This window comes from Gigantopelta aegis, chromosome 8, assembly GCF_016097555.1.
Source record: "Gigantopelta aegis isolate Gae_Host chromosome 8, Gae_host_genome, whole genome shotgun sequence".
NCBI classification, from domain to species: Eukaryota; Metazoa; Mollusca; class Gastropoda; order Neomphalida; family Peltospiridae; genus Gigantopelta; species Gigantopelta aegis.
Genome location: NC_054706.1, coordinates 77,565,324 through 77,583,856, shown reverse-complemented (window position 1 = coordinate 77,583,856; position 18,533 = coordinate 77,565,324). Strand labels below are relative to the sequence as shown.

At 40.7% G+C, this 18,533-nt stretch overlaps 1 protein-coding gene across 3 annotated transcripts in view; it reads left to right on the top strand.

Annotated features, from left to right (window-relative positions):
- The window catches only part of LOC121378596 (sodium-coupled monocarboxylate transporter 1-like), a 62,658-nt gene that overhangs the window by 25,055 nt on the left and 19,070 nt on the right, over positions 1-18,533 (top strand). The gene's annotated exons all lie outside the window — the stretch shown is intronic.

Here is an 18,533-nt window from a genome sequence, read left to right as displayed (position 1 = left end):
TGAAGGCGGTGTTGTACGTGTTATTACACTATTGTTATTCACTGATATTAATGTTTATGTCTGGTTGTCAGGGCGGTATGAAGGCGGTGTTGTACGTGTTATTACACTATTGATATTCACTGATATTAATGTTTATGTCTGGTTGTCAGGGCGGTATGAAGGCGGTGTTGTACGTGTTATTACACTATTGTTATTCACTGATATTAATGTTTATGTCTGACTGTCAGGGCGGTATGAAGGCGGTGTTGTACGTGTTATTACACTATTGATATTCACTGATATTAATGTTTATGTCTGACTGTCAGGGCGGTATGAAGGCGGTGTTGTACGTGTTATTACACTATTGATATTCACTGATATTTGTTTGTCTGGTTGTCAGGGCGGTATGAAGGCGGTGTTGTACGTGTTATTACACTATTGTTATTCACTGATATTAATGTTTATGTCTGACTGTCAGGGCGGTATGAAGGCGGTGTTGTACGTGTTATTACACTATTGTTATTCACTGATATTAATGTTTTTGTCACTGTGTATGAAGGCGGTGTTGTACGTGTTATTGCACTATTGTTATTCACTGATATAGGGCGGTATGAAGGCGGTGTTGTACGTGTTATTACACTATTGTTATTCACTGATATTAATGTTTATGTCTGGTTGTCAGGGCGGTATGAAGGCGGTGTTGTACGTGTTATTACACTATTGTTATTCACTGATATTAATGTTTATGTCTGACTGTCAGGGCGGTATGAAGGCGGTGTTGTACGTGTTATTACACTATTGTTATTCACTGATATTAATGTTTATGTCTGACTGTCAGGGCGGTATGAAGGCGGTGTTGTACGTGTTATTACACTATTGTTATTCACTGATATTAATGTTTATGTCTGGTTGTCAGGGCGGTATGAAGGCGGTGTTGTACGTGTTATTACACTATTGTTATTCACTGATATTAATGTTTATGTCTGGTTGTCAGGGCGGTATGAAGGCGGTGTTGTACGTTACACTATTGTTATTACACTATTGTTATTCACTGTTTATGTCTGGTTGTCAGGGCGGTATGAAGGCGGTGTTGTGTGTTATTACACTATTGTTATTCACTGATATTAATGTTTATGTCTGGTTGTCAGGGCGGTATGAAGGCGGTGTTGTACGTGTTATTACACTATTGTTATTCACTGATATTAATGTTTATGTCTGACTGTCAGGGCGGTATGAAGGCGGTGTTGTACGTGTTATTACACTATTGTTATTCACTGATATTAATGTTTGTCTGGTTGTCAGGGCGGTATGAAGGCGGTGTTGTACGTGTTATTACACTATTGTTATTCACTGATATTAATGTTTATGTCTGACTGTCAGGGCGGTATGAAGGCGGTGTTGTACGTGTTATTACACTATTGATATTCACTGATATTAATGTTTATGTCTGGTTGTCAGGGCGGTATGAAGGCGGTGTTGTACGTGTTATTACACTATTGTTATTCACTGATATTAATGTTTATGTCTGGTTGTCAGGGCGGTATGAAGGCGGTGTTGTACGTGTTATTACACTATTGTTATTCACTGATATTAATGTTTATGTCTGGTTGTCAGGGCGGTATGAAGGCGGTGTTGTACGTGTTATTACACTATTGTTATTCACTGATATTAATGTTTATGTCTGGTTGTCAGGGCGGTATGAAGGCGGTGTTGTACGTGTTATTACACTATTGTTATTCACTGATATTAATGTTTATGTCTGGTTGTCAGGGCGGTATGAAGGCGGTGTTGTACGTGTTATTACACTATTGTTATTCACTGATATTAATGTTTATGTCTGGTTGTCAGGGCGGTATGAAGGCGGTGTTGTACGTGTTATTACACTATTGTTATTCACTGATATTAATGTTTATGTCTGACTGTCAGGGCGGTATGAAGGCGGTGTTGTACGTGTTATTACACTATTGTTATTCACTGATATTAATGTTTATGTCTGACTGTCAGGGCGGTATGAAGGCGGTGTTGTACGTGTTATTACACTATTGTTATTCACTGATATTAATGTTTATGTCTGGCTGTCAGGGCGGTATGAAGGCGGTGTTGTACGTGTTATTACACTATTGTTATTCACTGATATTAATGTTTATGTCTCACTGTCAGGGCGGTATGAAGGCGGTGTTGTACGTGTTATTACACTATTGTTATTCACTGATATTAATGTTTATGTCTGACTGTCAGGGCGGTATGAAGGCGGTGTTGTACGTGTTATTACACTATTGATATTCACTGATATTAATGTTTATGTTTGACTGTCAGGGCGGTATGAAGGCGGTGTTGTACGTGTTATTACACTATTGATATTCACTGATATTAATGTTTATGTCTGACTGTCAGGGCGGTATGAAGGCGGTGTTGTACGTGTTATTACACTATTGATATTCACTGATATTAATGTTTATTACTGTCACGGTATGAAGGCGGTGTTGTACGTGTTATTACACTATTGTTATTCACTGATATTAATGTTTATGTCTGACTGTCAGGGCGGTATGAAGGCGGTGTTGTACGTGTTATTACACTATTGATATTCACTGATATTAATGTTTATGTTTGACTGTCAGGGCGGTATGAAGGCGGTGTTGTACGTGTTATTACACTATTGATATTCACTGATATTAATGTTTATGTCTGACTGTCAGGGCGGTATGAAGGCGGTGTTGTACGTGTTATTACACTATTGATATTCACTGATATTAATGTTTATGTCTGACTGTCAGGGCGGTATGAAGGCGGTGTTGTACGTGTTATTACACTATTTGTTATTCACTGATATTTATGTTTATGTTTGACTGTCAGGGCGGTATGAAGGCGGTGTTGTACGTGTTATTACACTATTGATATTCACTGATATTAATGTTTATGTCTGACTGTCAGGGCGGTATGAAGGCGGTGTTGTACGTGTTATTACACTATTGATATTCACTGATATTAATGTTTATGTCTGGTTGTCAGGGCGGTATGAAGGCGGTGTTGTACGTGTTATTACACTATTGTTATTCACTGATATTAATGTTTATGTCTGACTGTCAGGGCGGTATGAAGGCGGTGTTGTACGTGTTATTACACTATTGATATTCACTGATATTAATGTTTCACTGATATTAATGTTTGTCTGGTTGTCAGGGCGGTATGAAGGCGGTGTTGTACGTGTTATTACACTATTGATATTCACTGATATTAATGTTTATGTCTGACTGTCAGGGCGGTATGAAGGCGGTGTTGTACGTGTTATTACACTATTGTTATTCACTGATATTAATGTTTGTGTCTGACTGTCAGGGCGGTATGAAGGCGGTGTTGTACGTGTTATTACACTATTGATATTCACTGATATTAATGTTTATGTCTGGTTGTCAGGGCGGTATGAAGGCGGTGTTGTACGTGTTATTACACTATTGTTATTCACTGATATTAATGTTTATGTCTGACTGTCAGGGCGGTATGAAGGCGGTGTTGTACGTGTTATTACACTATTGTTATTCACTGATATTAATGTTTATGTCTGACTGTCAGGGCGGTATGAAGGCGGTGTTGTACGTGTTATTACACTATTGTTATTCACTGATATTAATGTTTATGTCTGACTGTCAGGGCGGTATGAAGGCGGTGTTGTACGTGTTATTACACTATTGTTATTCACTGATATTAATGTTTATGTCTGACTGTCAGGGCGGTATGAAGGCGGTGTTGTACGTGTTATTACACTATTGTTATTCACTGATATTGAATGTGTTATTACACTATTGATATTCACTGATATTAATGTTTATGTCTGGGTGTCAGGGCGGTATGAAGGCGGTGTTGTACGTGTTATTACACTATTGTTATTCACTGATATTAATGTTTATGTCTGGTTGTCAGGGCGGTATGAAGGCGGTGTTGTACGTGTTATTACACTATTGTTATTCACTGATATTAATGTTTATGTCTGACTGTCAGGGCGGTATGAAGGCGGTGTTGTACGTGTTATTACACTATTGTTATTCACTGATATTAATGTTTATGTCTGACTGTCAGGGCGGTATGAAGGCGGTGTTGTACGTGTTATTACACTATTGATATTCACTGATATTAATGTTTATGTCTGGTTGTCAGGGCGGTATGAAGGCGGTGTTGTACGTGTTATTACACTATTGTTATTCACTGATATTAATGTTTATGTCTGACTGTCAGGGCGGTATGAAGGCGGTGTTGTACGTGTTATTACACTATTGATATTCACTGATATTAATGTTTATGTCTGGTTGTCAGGGCGGTATGAAGGCGGTGTTGTACGTGTTATTACACTATTGATATTCACTGATATTAATGTTTATGTCTGGTGTGTCAGGGCGGTATGAAGGCGGTGTTGTACGTGTTATTACACTATTGTTATTCACTGATATTAATGTTTATGTCTGGTTGTCAGGGCGGTATGAAGGCGGTGTTGTACGTGTTATTACACTATTGTTATTCACTGATATTAATGTTTATGTCTGACTGTCAGGGCGGTATGAAGGCGGTGTTGTACGTGTTATTACACTATTGTTATTCACTGATATTAATGTTTATGTCTGACTGTCAGGGCGGTATGAAGGCGGTGTTGTACGTGTTATTACACTATTGATATTCACTGATATTAATGTTTGTCTGGTTGTCAGGGCGGTATGAAGGCGGTGTTGTACGTGTTATTACACTATTGTTATTCACTGATATTAATGTTTATGTCTGACTGTCAGGGTGGTATGAAGGCGGTGTTGTACGTGTTATTACACTATTGATATTCACTGATATTTGTTTGTCTGGTTGTCAGGGCGGTATGAAGGCGGTGTTGTACGTGTTATTACACTATTGATATTCACTGATATTAATGTTTATGTCTGGTTGTCAGGGCGGTATGAAGGCGGTGTTGTACGTGTTATTACACTATTGTTATTCACTGATATTAATGTTTATGTCTGGTTGTCAGGGCGGTATGAAGGCGGTGTTGTACGTGTTATTACACTATTGTTATTCACTGATATTAATGTTTATGTCTGACTGTCAGGGCGGTATGAAGGCGGTGTTGTACGTGTTATTACACTATTGATATTCACTGATATTAATGTTTATGTCTGGTTGTCAGGGCGGTATGAAGGCGGTGTTGTACGTGTTATTACACTATTGTTATTCACTGATATTAATGTTTATGTCTGACTGTCAGGGCGGTATGAAGGCGGTGTTGTACGTGTTATTACACTATTGTTATTCACTGATATTAATGTTTATGTCTGACTGTCAGGGCGGTATGAAGGCGGTGTTGTACGTGTTATTACACTATTGATATTCACTGATATTAATGTTTATGTCTGGTTGTCAGGGCGGTATGAAGGCGGTGTTGTACGTGTTATTACACTATTGTTATTCACTGATATTAATGTTTATGTCTGACTGTCAGGGCGGTATGAAGGCGGTGTTGTACGTGTTATTACACTATTGTTATTCACTGATATTAATGTTTATGTCTGGTTGTCAGGGCGGTATGAAGGCGGTGTTGTACGTGTTATTACACTATTGTTATTCACTGATATTAATGTTTATGTCTGACTGTCAGGGCGGTATGAAGGCGGTGTTGTACGTGTTATTACACTATTGTTATTCACTGATATTAACGTGTTATTACACTATTGATATTCACTGATATTAAGGCGGTGTTTATGTCTGACTGTCAGGGCGGTATGAAGGCGGTGTTGTACGTGTTATTACACTATTGATATTCACTGATATTAATGTTTATGTTATGTCTGTCAGGGCGGTATGAAGGCGGTGTTGTACGTGTTATTACACTATTGATATTCACTGATATTAATGTTTATGTCTGACTGTCAGGGCGGTATGAAGGCGGTGTTGTACGTGTTATTACACTATTGATATTCACTGATATTAATGTTTATGTCTGACTGTCAGGGCGGTATGAAGGCGGTGTTGTACGTGTTATTACACTATTGTTATTCACTGATATTAATGTTTATGTCTGACTGTCAGGGCGGTATGAAGGGCGGTGTTGTACGTGTTATTACACAGGGCGGTATGAAGGCGGTGTTGTTGTTATTACACTATTGATATTCACTGATATTAATGTTTATGTCTGACTGTCAGGGCGGTATGAAGGCGGTGTTGTACGTGTTATTACACTATTGTTATTCACTGATATTAATGTTTATGTCTGGTTGTCAGGGCGGTATGAAGGCGGTGTTGTACGTGTTATTACACTATTTATTCACTGATATTGTTTATGTCTGACTGTCACTGCGGTATGAAGGCGGTGTTGTACGTGTTATTACACTATTGTTATTCACTGATATTAATGTTTATGTCTGGTTGTCAGGGCGGTATGAAGGCGGTGTTGTACGTGTTATTACACTATTGTTATTCACTGATATTAATGTTTATGTCTGGTTGTCAGGGCGGTATGAAGGCGGTGTTGTACGTGTTATTACACTATTGATATTCACTGATATTAATGTTTATGTCTGGTTGTCAGGGCGGTATGAAGGCGGTGTTGTACGTGTTATTACACTATTGTTATTCACTGATATTAATGTTTATGTCTGACTGTCAGGGCGGTATGAAGGCGGTGTTGTACGTGTTATTACACTATTGTTATTCACTGATATTAATGTTTATGTCTGGACTGTCAGGGCGGTATGAAGGCGGTGTTGTACGTGTTATTACACTATTGTTATTCACTGATATTAATGTTTATGTCTGGTTGTCAGGGCGGTATGAAGGCGGTGTTGTACGTGTTATTACACTATTGTTATTCACTGATATTAATGTTTATGTTTGACTGTCAGGGCGGTATGAAGGCGGTGTTGTACGTGTTATTACACTATTGTTATTCACTGATATTAATGTTTATGTCTGACTGTCAGGGCGGTATGAAGGCGGTGTTGTACGTGTTATTACACTATTGATATTCACTGATATTAATGTTTATGTCTGGTTGTCAGGGCGGTATGAAGGCGGTGTTGTACGTGTTATTACACTATTGTTATTCACTGATATTAATGTTTATGTCTGACTGTCAGGGCGGTATGAAGGCGGTGTTGTACGTGTTATTACACTATTGTTATTCACTGATATTAATGTTTATGTCTGGTTGTCAGGGCGGTATGAAGGCGGTGTTGTACGTGTTATTACACTATTGTTATTCACTGATATTAATGTTTATGTCTGACTGTCAGGGCGGTATGAAGGCGGTGTTGTACGTGTACGTGTTATTACACGTGTTATTACACTGATATTCACTGATATTAATGTTTATGTCTGACTGTCAGGGCGGTATGAAGGCGGTGTTGTACGTGTTATTACACTATTGATATTCACTGATATTAATGTTTATGTCTGGTTGTCAGGGCGGTATGAAGGCGGTGTTGTACGTGTTATTACACTATTTGATATTCACTGATATTATGTTTATGTCTGACTGTCAGGGCGGTATGAAGGCGGTGTTGTACGTGTTATTACACTATTGTTATTCACTGATATTAATGTTTATGTCTGACTGTCAGGGCGGTATGAAGGCGGTGTTGTACGTGTTATTACACTATTGTTATTCACTGATATTAATGTGTTATGTCTGGTTGTCAGGGCGGTATGAAGGCGGTGTTGTACGTGTTATTACACTATTGTGTTATTCACTATTGTTATATTTACTGATATTAATGTTTGTCTGGTTGTCAGGGCGGTATGAAGGCGGTGTTGTACGTGTTATTACACTATTGTTATTCACTGATATTAATGTTTATGTCTGACTGTCAGGGCGGTATGAAGGCGGTGTTGTACGTGTTATTACACTATTGTTATTCACTGATATTAATGTTTATGTCTGACTGTCAGGGCGGTATGAAGGCGGTGTTGTACGTGTTATTACACTATTGTTATTCACTGATATTAATGTTTATGTCTGACTGTCAGGGCGGTATGAAGGCGGTGTTGTACGTGTTATTACACTATTGATATTCACTGATATTAATGTTTATGTCTGGTTGTCAGGGCGGTATGAAGGCGGTGTTGTACGTGTTATTACACTATTGTTATTCACTGATATTAATGTTTATGTCTGACTGTCAGGGCGGTATGAAGGCGGTGTTGTACGTGTTATTACACTATTGTTATTCACTGATATTAATGTTTATGTCTGACTGTCAGGGCGGTATGAAGGCGGTGTTGTACGTGTTATTACACTATTGATATTCACTGATATTAATGTTTATGTCTGACTGTCAGGGCGGTATGAAGGCGGTGTTGTACGTGTTATTACACTATGTTATTCACTGATATTAATGTTTATGTCTGGTTGTATTCACTGATATTAATGTTTATGTATTCATGTTGTCAGGGCGGTATGAAGGCGGTGTTGTACGTGTTATTACACTATTGTTATTCACTGATATTAATGTTTATGTCTGACTGTCAGGGCGGTATGAAGGCGGTGTTGTACGTGTTATTACACTATTGATATTCACTGATATTAATGTTTATGTCTGACTGTCAGGGCGGTATGAAGGCGGTGTTGTACGTGTTATTACACTATTGTTATTCACTGATATTAATGTTTATGTCTGACTGTCAGGGCGGTATGAAGGCGGTGTTGTACGTGTTATTACACTATTGTTATTCACTGATATTAATGTTTATGTCTGACTGTCAGGGCGGTATGAAGGCGGTGTTGTACGTGTTATTACACTATTGTTATTCACTGATATTAATGTTTATGTCTGGTTGTCAGGGCGGTATGAAGGCGGTGTTGTACGTGTTATTACACTATTGTTATTCACTGATATTAATGATATTAATGATTATGTCTGGTTGTCAGGGCGGTATGAAGGCGGTGTTGTACGTGTTATTACACTATTGTTATTCACTGATATTAATGTTTATGTCTGACTGTCAGGGCGGTATGAAGGCGGTGTTGTACGTGTTATTACACTATTGATATTCACTGATATTAATGTTTATGTCTGGTTGTCAGGGCGGTATGAAGGCGGTGTTGTACGTGTTATTACACTATTGATATTCACTGATATTAATGTTTATGTCTGACTGTCAGGGCGGTATGAAGGCGGTGTTGTACGTGTTATTACACTATTGATATTCACTGATATTAATGTTTATGTCTGGTTGTCAGGGCGGTATGAAGGCGGTGTTGTACGTGTTATTACACTATTGTTATTATTCACTGATATTAATGATTTATGTTTGTCTGGTTGTCAGGGCGGTATGAAGGCGGTGTTGTACGTGTTATTACACTATTGTTATTCACTGATATTAATGTTTATTCTGGTTGTCAGGGCGGTATGAAGGCGGTGTTGTACGTGTTATTACACTATTGTTATTCACTTAATGTTTATGTCTGACTGTCAGGGCGGTATGAAGGCGGTGTTGTACGTGTTATTACACTATTGTTATTCACTGATATTAATGTTTATGTCTGACTGTGAGGGCGGTATGAAGGCGGTGTTGTACGTGTTATTACACTATTGTTATTCACTGATATTAATGTTTATGTCTGATATTAATGTTTATGTGACTGTCAGGGCGGTATGAAGGCGGTGTTGTACGTGTTATTACACTATTGTTATTCACTGATATTAATGTTTATGTTTGACTGTCAGGGCGGTATGAAGGCGGTGTTGTACGTGTTATTACACTATTGATATTCACTGATATTAATGTTTATGTTTGACTGTCAGGGCGGTATGAAGGCGGTGTTGTGTTGTACGTGTTATTACACTATTGTACGTGTTATTCACTGATATTCAATGTTTATGTCTGACTGTCAGGGCGGTATGAAGGCGGTGTTGTACGTGTTATTACACTATTGTTATTCACTGATATTAATGTTTATGTCTGACTGTCAGGGCGGTATGAAGGCGGTGTTGTACGTGTTATTACACTATTGTTATTCACTGATATTAATGTTTATGTCTGGTTGTCAGGGCGGTATGAAGGCGGTGTTGTACGTGTTATTACACTATTGTTATTCACTGATATTAATGTTTATGTCTGACTGTCAGGGCGGTATGAAGGCGGTGTTGTACGTGTTATTACACTATTGATATTCACTGATATTAATGTTTATGTTTGACTGTCAGGGCGGTATGAAGGCGGTGTTGTACGTGTTATTACACTATTGATATTCACTGATATTAATGTTTATGTCTGACTGTCAGGGCGGTATGAAGGCGGTGTTGTACGTGTTATTACACTATTGTTATTCACTGATATTAATGTTTATGTCTGACTGTCAGGGCGGTATGAAGGCGGTGTTGTACGTGTTATTACACTATTGATATTCACTGATATTAATGTTTATGTCTGACTGTCAGGGCGGTATGAAGGCGGTGTTGTACGTGTTATTACACTATTGTTATTCACACTATTGATATTCACGGTTATTACACAATGATATTACTGATGTTTATGTGTTGACTGTCAGGGCGGTATGAAGGCGGTGTTATTACACTATTGTACGTGTTTGTTACACGGTATGAAGGCGGTGTTGTACGTGTTATTACACTATTGATATTCACTGATATTAATGTTTATGTCTGACTGTCAGGGCGGTATGAAGGCGGTGTTGTACGTGTTATTACACTATTGTTATTCACTGATATTAATGTTTGTCTGGTTGTCAGGGCGGTATGAAGGCGGTGTTGTACGTGTTATTACACTATTGTTATTCACTGATATTAATGTTTATGTCTGACTGTCAGGGCGGTATGAAGGCGGTGTTGTACGTGTTATTAGAAGAAGATGGCATCGGGACATTCATCAAGTACTACTCAATGCCCTGAACAGGGTGAAAGATCGCGATGCCAACTAGAAATTGGACAAAATGTATACGTTATGGCCCAACCATGGAAGCAAGAACTTTTGATACATATCCGGAAATTCGACAGTGATAAAGGGAAAACATTCCCCACCAAACGAGGTATCGCTCTAAATCTAAAGCAGTGGGTTGAACTGTGTGGATGTAAGATTCAGATAGACGAAACGATTTCAGCCTTGAAACAAGGGAAGGATGAAACATTGGTCAAACACCTTGGAGCCAATGTTCATGCTAGTATGGACAAGAACTTTACGGGGGTGGACCTGCGTCAGTGGTGGTGGTGTGATGAAACGAAATCTGTGAAACCTTCGAAGAAAGGAATATTCCTTTCTCTACAACAATGGGAGAAATTGAAAGGCTGTTTCACAGTCATGTGTGATTTTGTACCAGAGCTGAACTCGAGTGTGCCCTGCGCCATGCAATATGACCATCAACACCAGATGGGATTTCTTCGGTGCTCCTTCTGCACCCCCAACGGGTACCATCAATAGAATAATTCCAACTAAACTGACTTGTATATAAGGCTGTGTTTTGTCTCCCAAGGGCTCATTCGTGCTTGAGAACTCGAAGAGAGCAGACGTGTTTGCTGATGATTTTGACATTTGTGTATCTTGTTGCACTCTATCTGGAACGAGGACGATGGCATCGGGATATTCGAGCAGTGTTAGCAGCTGCAGCAGCGACGAAGGCGACGTCTTGATCTGTAAATGTTCAGAAAGACACACGATCAAAAGAGTGACTACCAAACAAGAAGATCAGACAGATCAAACGGACGCTGCACGTGAACCCGGTGAAATTGTGGATGAAGACCCCATGGATATCGGTGAACCCGTCGAAATCGTGGACGAAGAACCCATGGATCAGACGGATGCTGCTGGAGAATATAAAACGGATGCTGCTCCCTACGATGATGATGCCTACGACGCCGATGACGAATGGGATGGCCTTTCGAGACATTACTTGTTCTGTCATCGACCCGAAATGAGAGGATTCTATACACGAATGCAGACATTTGGGTGGTGGCCCTTACAGTTACGCCAGAAACCGAGGGAGCTCGCCAAGGCCGGTTTCTTCTACACGGGAGACCATGATGCCGTTGTCTGTTACTGCTGTGGACTACGCGCCTACCGATGGCAGAGAATGGACGATCCAGTGATGGAACATTACAGACTGTCCCCGAGATGTCCCTATGTGAATAACGTGTTCAGACATTAAACACGTATTGCATGAGTGTGATACTTTTCGTTTTGTAAAATAAACTCGTGAATAACACGTTTTGTGTGTTATTAATTTAAGGGTGACCCTGTGTGTGTGTGTGTGTGTGTGTGTGTGTGTGTGTGTGTGTGTGTGTGTGTGGACCTGGACCCTGAGTGACCCTGAGTATGGCCCGAGTGTGGCCCTGTGTGAGGCCCTGAGTGTGGTCCCGGGAGTGGCCCTGAGCCGTGCACGAGCTATGCTTTGGGATGGGGGATGGGTCTTACGTACCACACAAAATTTAATCTTTGTGTGCATGCGTGAAATTGTAGAGAGTATAAATAAAAGGGTAATGGGTAACATCGTCATTTGAGGTAGAACCTTCAGAGAAGCAACATGTCAGACCAGTACAAGTTATATGTACCCGACGTGGATAAGTGGACCCGTTTCTACAAGTTGCAAGCAGAAGGTAAACTTCAACCTCATTTTCCAGTGCAACGTGGTGGGAAAAATCAGATGATGTACAGTGTAGATCGATGTCTAGAACTGTATGACCCTACATGGAAAAAAGAAAAAGAGGAACAGAACAAGCCCCCGGCACCCAAAGTCGTCATGGTGTCCCCAACACAACAGGTGGTAGAGCAAGCCAAGGCCGAGCAGAAACGGAAACGTGAAGAGAGTGGCGTGCAACAGACACGACGAGAGCAGACTGGGCAAAAACGGCACAAGCATTTTTGAGAAGACTATAAAAGGGGGCATGGCAGTTTCAACATCGTCAGTTCACGTCGAACACTTCAATAGACAACATCATGAATCAGAATTGGTTTATTCCGGAACATGTCATGAACAAAAGATCGTGTCCCGTATGTCCAAAGAGTTTTTCAAAACCATCAAATATGCTACGTCATTGGAAGACCTTCCATTCAGCTCAACTCCAGGCTCCTATAGCTCCTGCTCCGGCTCCTATGGCTGCTGCTCCTCTGGCTCCTATAGCTCCGGCTCCCCTGGCTCCTATAGCTCCTGCTCCAATAGCTCCTGCTCCGGCTCCTCTGGCTCCTCTGGCTCCTCTGGCTCATATAGCTCCTGCTCCTAGGGCTCCTATAGCTCCTGCTACTGCTCCTAGGGCTCCTATAGCTCCTGCTCCTAGGGCTCCTGCTCCTGCTCCTCTGGCTCCTATAGCTCCTCTGGCTCCTGTAGCTCTTCTGGCTCCTGTAGCTCCGGCTCCTAGGGCTCCTCTGGCTCCTCTAGCTCATATAGCTCCTGCTCCTGCTCCTCTGGCTCCTATAGCTCCTCTGGCTCCTGTAGCTCCGGCTCCTAGGGCTCCTCTGGCTCCTCTAGCTTATATAGCTCCTGCTCCTGCTCCTCTGGCTCCTATAGCTCCTATAGCTCCGGCTCCTATAGCTCCTCTGGCTCCTATAGCTCCGGCTCCTAGGGCTCCTCTGGCTCCTCTAGCTCATATAGCTCCTGCTCCTCTGGCTCCTATAGCTCCTGCTCATAGGGCTCCTATAGCTCCTGCTCCGCTGCAGCAGCAGCCCCTAAGATTGTTACATCCGTTCACCATGATCGTGTCGGGATCCACGTCGTGTGGAAAAACGTTTTTGTTGTACAAACTGCTAAGGGATGGTAAAATCCACCCGCCTCCTCAGCGCATTATCTGGCTCTACAAACGATGGCAACCTCTCTATGATACGAGCAAAATGGTTGCTCGAGTAAAATTTGTTCAAGGTATACCTGCGAATTTGGAAAAGGATCGTTATTTGGATCCAGGAGTCAGAAATCTCATCGTGTTGGACGACCTGATGTCTACAGCTGGAAAAGACCCTCGCATCACCGATCTGTTCACGGAAGGAAGTCACCACAGAAACCTCTCTGTGATTGCCATCAACCAGAACCTCTATAACAGCAAGGACCCGACACAAAGAAGAAACTGTCATTACCTGGCACTGTTCAACAACCCCATCGACAAGCAGCAAGTCCTAACCTTGGCACAGCAGATGTATCCTGGAAATACTCGTCATTTCATGCAGCGGTTTGAGGAAGCTACCCACAGGCCCTACGGACATCTCTTGGTGGACTTAAAACCGACCACGCCCGAACATTGGCGCCTTCGACCTAATGGTTTAAAAACGGGGCCGTCCGGATGGTATATAAGCACGAGCGTAACGGCGAATGTCTCAGAAGAGTTTCAACCACCGTCGGAGAAGGAGCTCTACGAGCAAATCATGCAAAGAAACGCATTCAAGAGAAAACTACCAGGTATACCCGCCTACGAAAGTGACGACGAAGAAGAAGAAGATGAGGTAGAGCCCTATCTGAAAAAGGTCAAGAGGATGCAGTCTTGCGATACGTGTGGTCTGGTCTATAAAGACGGGAGTGACTTGCAGCGACACGTGAAAACGTGCGAGGAGGGAAATGAAGAGCCGTCGTCCGATCTGGAAAACGAAGGCGTACGTCTGATGATCGAGCGTGAATTCGACATCAATCGTGACTATTTCGAAAGCAAGAGGAAACGCTACGAAGAAAAAAACATGTCCCAAGATGCCATCGAAAGAAACATGAAGACATTGCAATGGAAGTTATTTAAAGACACGTACTCTCGCTTTCTGACGTATATGCATTACTTTGAAAAAGGCCCCAACACGAGAAAAATTCTACAGTTTGTGAATCTAGACAGAGATCTCAGACCACAGATTCGTTCTAAATTAAATCAGTATCGTTCCTGGATCGGCGAATATTTGGACGAACAAGACGACGACGATACCGACGATGAGGATACTGATGATGAGCACGAAGATGAAGAGAAATGAACACTCATATTATTCACATGTCGCCCTTAAGGCCTCTCGATGTAACCCAATGTGTGTCCATTGCATGTGTAATTGTCTCTAGAGAGACCAGCGATTGTACTTTAGAAAAAAAAAAAAATTAAAAACCAAACCATTGCGTTTTTTTTTTTTTTTTTTACTCCATGACTAGATTTGTGATTGGATATTTCTACCGCTACTTTATAGTAGCAAGAGTTGTGTGCACAGGACATCACATACCACGGCCTTTGATATATCAGACATAATGCACTGGTCGGCTATAGACTATTTGGCCATCGATGGGGATCGATGCTAGATCGATCACTGTATTTACCCATTTGGTAATTAAAAAGCCCTGTACGAAGGCTAGTACTCTAGAGAAATTTTCTGTTTAAAAATGCAGCTATTTCCCTTTGGTTAACACGTATTACTTGTTAAACCCATGGCGGCGCGCGTGTCGCCGACTTACACTAATGGATTAATCACGTGTGACATCTCTCTCTCTCTCTCTCTCTCTCTCTCTCTCTCTCTCTCTCTCTCTCTCTCTCTCTCTCTCTCCCTCCCTCTCCCTCTCTCTCTCTCTCTCTCTCTCTCTCTCCCTCTCTCTCTCTCTCTCTCTCTCTCTCTCTCTCTCTCTCTCTCTCTCTCTCTCTCTCTCTCAACCATTGCGTTTGTTTTGTGTGTATTCTACTCTATAACTAGATTTGTGATTTAATATTTCTGCCGCTACTTTATAGTATCAAGAGTTGTGTGTACAGGACAGCACATACCACTGCCTTTGATATACCAGACATAATACACTGGTTGTCTATAAAGGCTTGTACTCTTGGGAAATACTCGTGTTTAAAATGTAGTTAAAAGAGCATAGGTTAGGTTGGAGCGTTGAGTTGCAGTCACGCGTTCTTTCTCCATAGCAATGGGCTGGGAGTGTTTCACACACACACACACACACACACACACACACACACACACACACACACACACACACACACTAGTTACCACCTTCGCGTTTGACCTAATTCAGTCAACACCAGCACACGCACACACACACACACACACACAAGTTTGTATTTAATTATGAAATACTGGCCCCATAAGAGGTATGAGATTGTGTATATAAAAGATCACTTGCTACTCATGGAAAAAATGTAGCGGGTTTCCTCTCTAAAACTGTCAAAATTATGTTTTTCATCCAATAACCGATGATTCATAAATCAATGTCCTCTAGTGATGTCGCTAAACACAAACAAACTTTCACGGTCAGTGTGCATACCATAACAAATTTATTCTGCTACTTGAGACGGGCACGCGTCGGTATGTCTTTTGCAGTTCACCTGGTTTCATAAACACTCAGAGAGGCGTAATAAAATGTTTTTGTATGAGGGCCGATGAAGAGGTCTGATAAAGTACTCCTCTATTATAAAGAAAACGTCGACAATGTGCTAAAGAAATACAAATGAATGAAAATCATCACACACGCATTTTGTCTGGCGACATGAAAGCCTCACTTTAAACCAAACAGTCAGCAAACAGTTACAGTCCTTCCCCACGAGACATATTTTAACGGCTATTGTTTTGGGTTTCTAGAATAAAACACTGTGAAAAAACATCCACGTGTATGTCCACTGTGAATACAAAAAAACAACACAATAGACGTTATACAATGAAGCCAAAACCAACGTCACTTACACCTGGCCTATACATATTGTTATTATTAATTGTTGTTGTTTCTTTACTTTTATTTGTTTGCTGACACCAGTTTGTTTGGTAATATGCAATACATTGAATTGAATACACCATGATCGCACACCTGCACCAAGGTCATTGTCTCCTACACAAAGGCCATTGTTTCCTCCATGGCCATTGTCTCCTATACAAAGGCCATTGTGCCATTGTCTCCTACACAAAGGCCATTGTTTCCTACCGAGACCATACACCTGCACCTCCTATACAAAGGCCATTGTTTCCTATACAAAAGCCATTGTGTCATTGTTTCCTACACAAAGACCATTGTGTCATTGTTTCCTACACAAAGACCATTGTTTCCTACCGAGGCCATACACCTGCACCCCCACTACAAAGACCATTGTTTCCTACACAAAAGCCCATTGTCTCCTACCAAGGTCACGTGATCACGGGAAAGTAGGTCATGACTCTATACAGGCCCTAATACTACTTATGTCTGGTTGTCAGGGCGGTATGAAGGCGGTGTTGTACGTGTTATTACACTATTGTTATTCACTGATATTAATGTTTATGTCTGACTGTGAGGGCGGTATGAAGGCGGTGTTGTACGTGTTATTACACTATTGATATTCACTGATATTAATGTTTGTTTGACTGTCAGAGCGGTATGAAGGTGGTGTTGTACGTGTTATTACACTATTGATATTCACTGATATTTGTTTGTCTGGTTGTCAGGGCGGTATGAAGGCGGTGTTGTACGTGTTATTACACTATTGATATTCACTGATATTAATGTTTATGTTTGACTGTCAGGGCGGTATGAAGGCGGTGTTGTACGTGTTATTACACTATTGATATTCACTGATATTAATGTTTATGTCTGGTTGTCAGGGTGGTATGAAGGCGGTTTGTACGTGTTATTACACTATTGATATTCACTGATATTAATGTTTATGTCTGGTTGTCAGGGCGGTATGAAAGCGGTGTTGTACGTGTTATTACACTATTGTTATTCACTGATATTAATGTTTATGTCTGACTGTGAGGGCGGTATGAAGGCGGTGTTGTACGTGTTATTACACTATTGATATTCACTGATATTAATGTTTATGTTTGGTTGTCAGGGCGGTATGAAGGCGGTGTTGTACGTGTTATTACACTATTGTTATTCACTGATATTAATGTTTGTTTGACTGTCAGGGCGGTATGAAGGCGGTGTTGTACGTGTTATTACACTATTGATATTCATTGATATTAATGTTTATGTTTGACTGTCAGAGCGGTATGAAGGCGGTGTTGTACGTGTTATTACACTATTGATATTCACTGATTTTTGTTTGTCTGGTTGTCAGGGCGGTATGAAGGCGGTGTTGTCCGTGTTATTACACTATTGTTATTTACTGATATTAATGTTTATGTCTGGTTATCAGGGCGGTATGAAGGCGGTGTTGTACGTGTTATTACACTATTGCTATTCACTGATATTAATGTTTATGTCTGTCTGTCAGGGCGGTATGAAGGCAGTGTTGTATGATTTAATACACTATTGATATTCACTGATATTTATGATTATGTTTGACTGTCAGGGCGGCATGATGGCAGTGTTGTGTGATTTAATACACTATTGATATTCACTGATATTTATGATTATGTTTGACTGTCAGGGCGGCATGAAGGCAGTGTTGTGTGATTTAATACACTATTGATATTCACTGATATTTATGATTATGTTTGACTGGCAGGGCGTCATGAAGGCAGTGTTGTGTGATTTATTACACAATTGATATTCACTGATATTAATGTTTATGTTTGACTGTCAGGGCGGCATGAAGGCGGTGTTGTGTGATTTAATACACTATTGATATTCACTGATATTAATGTTTATGTTTGACTGTCAGGGAGGCATGAAGGCGGTGTTGTGTGATTTAATACACTATGGATATTCACTGATATTA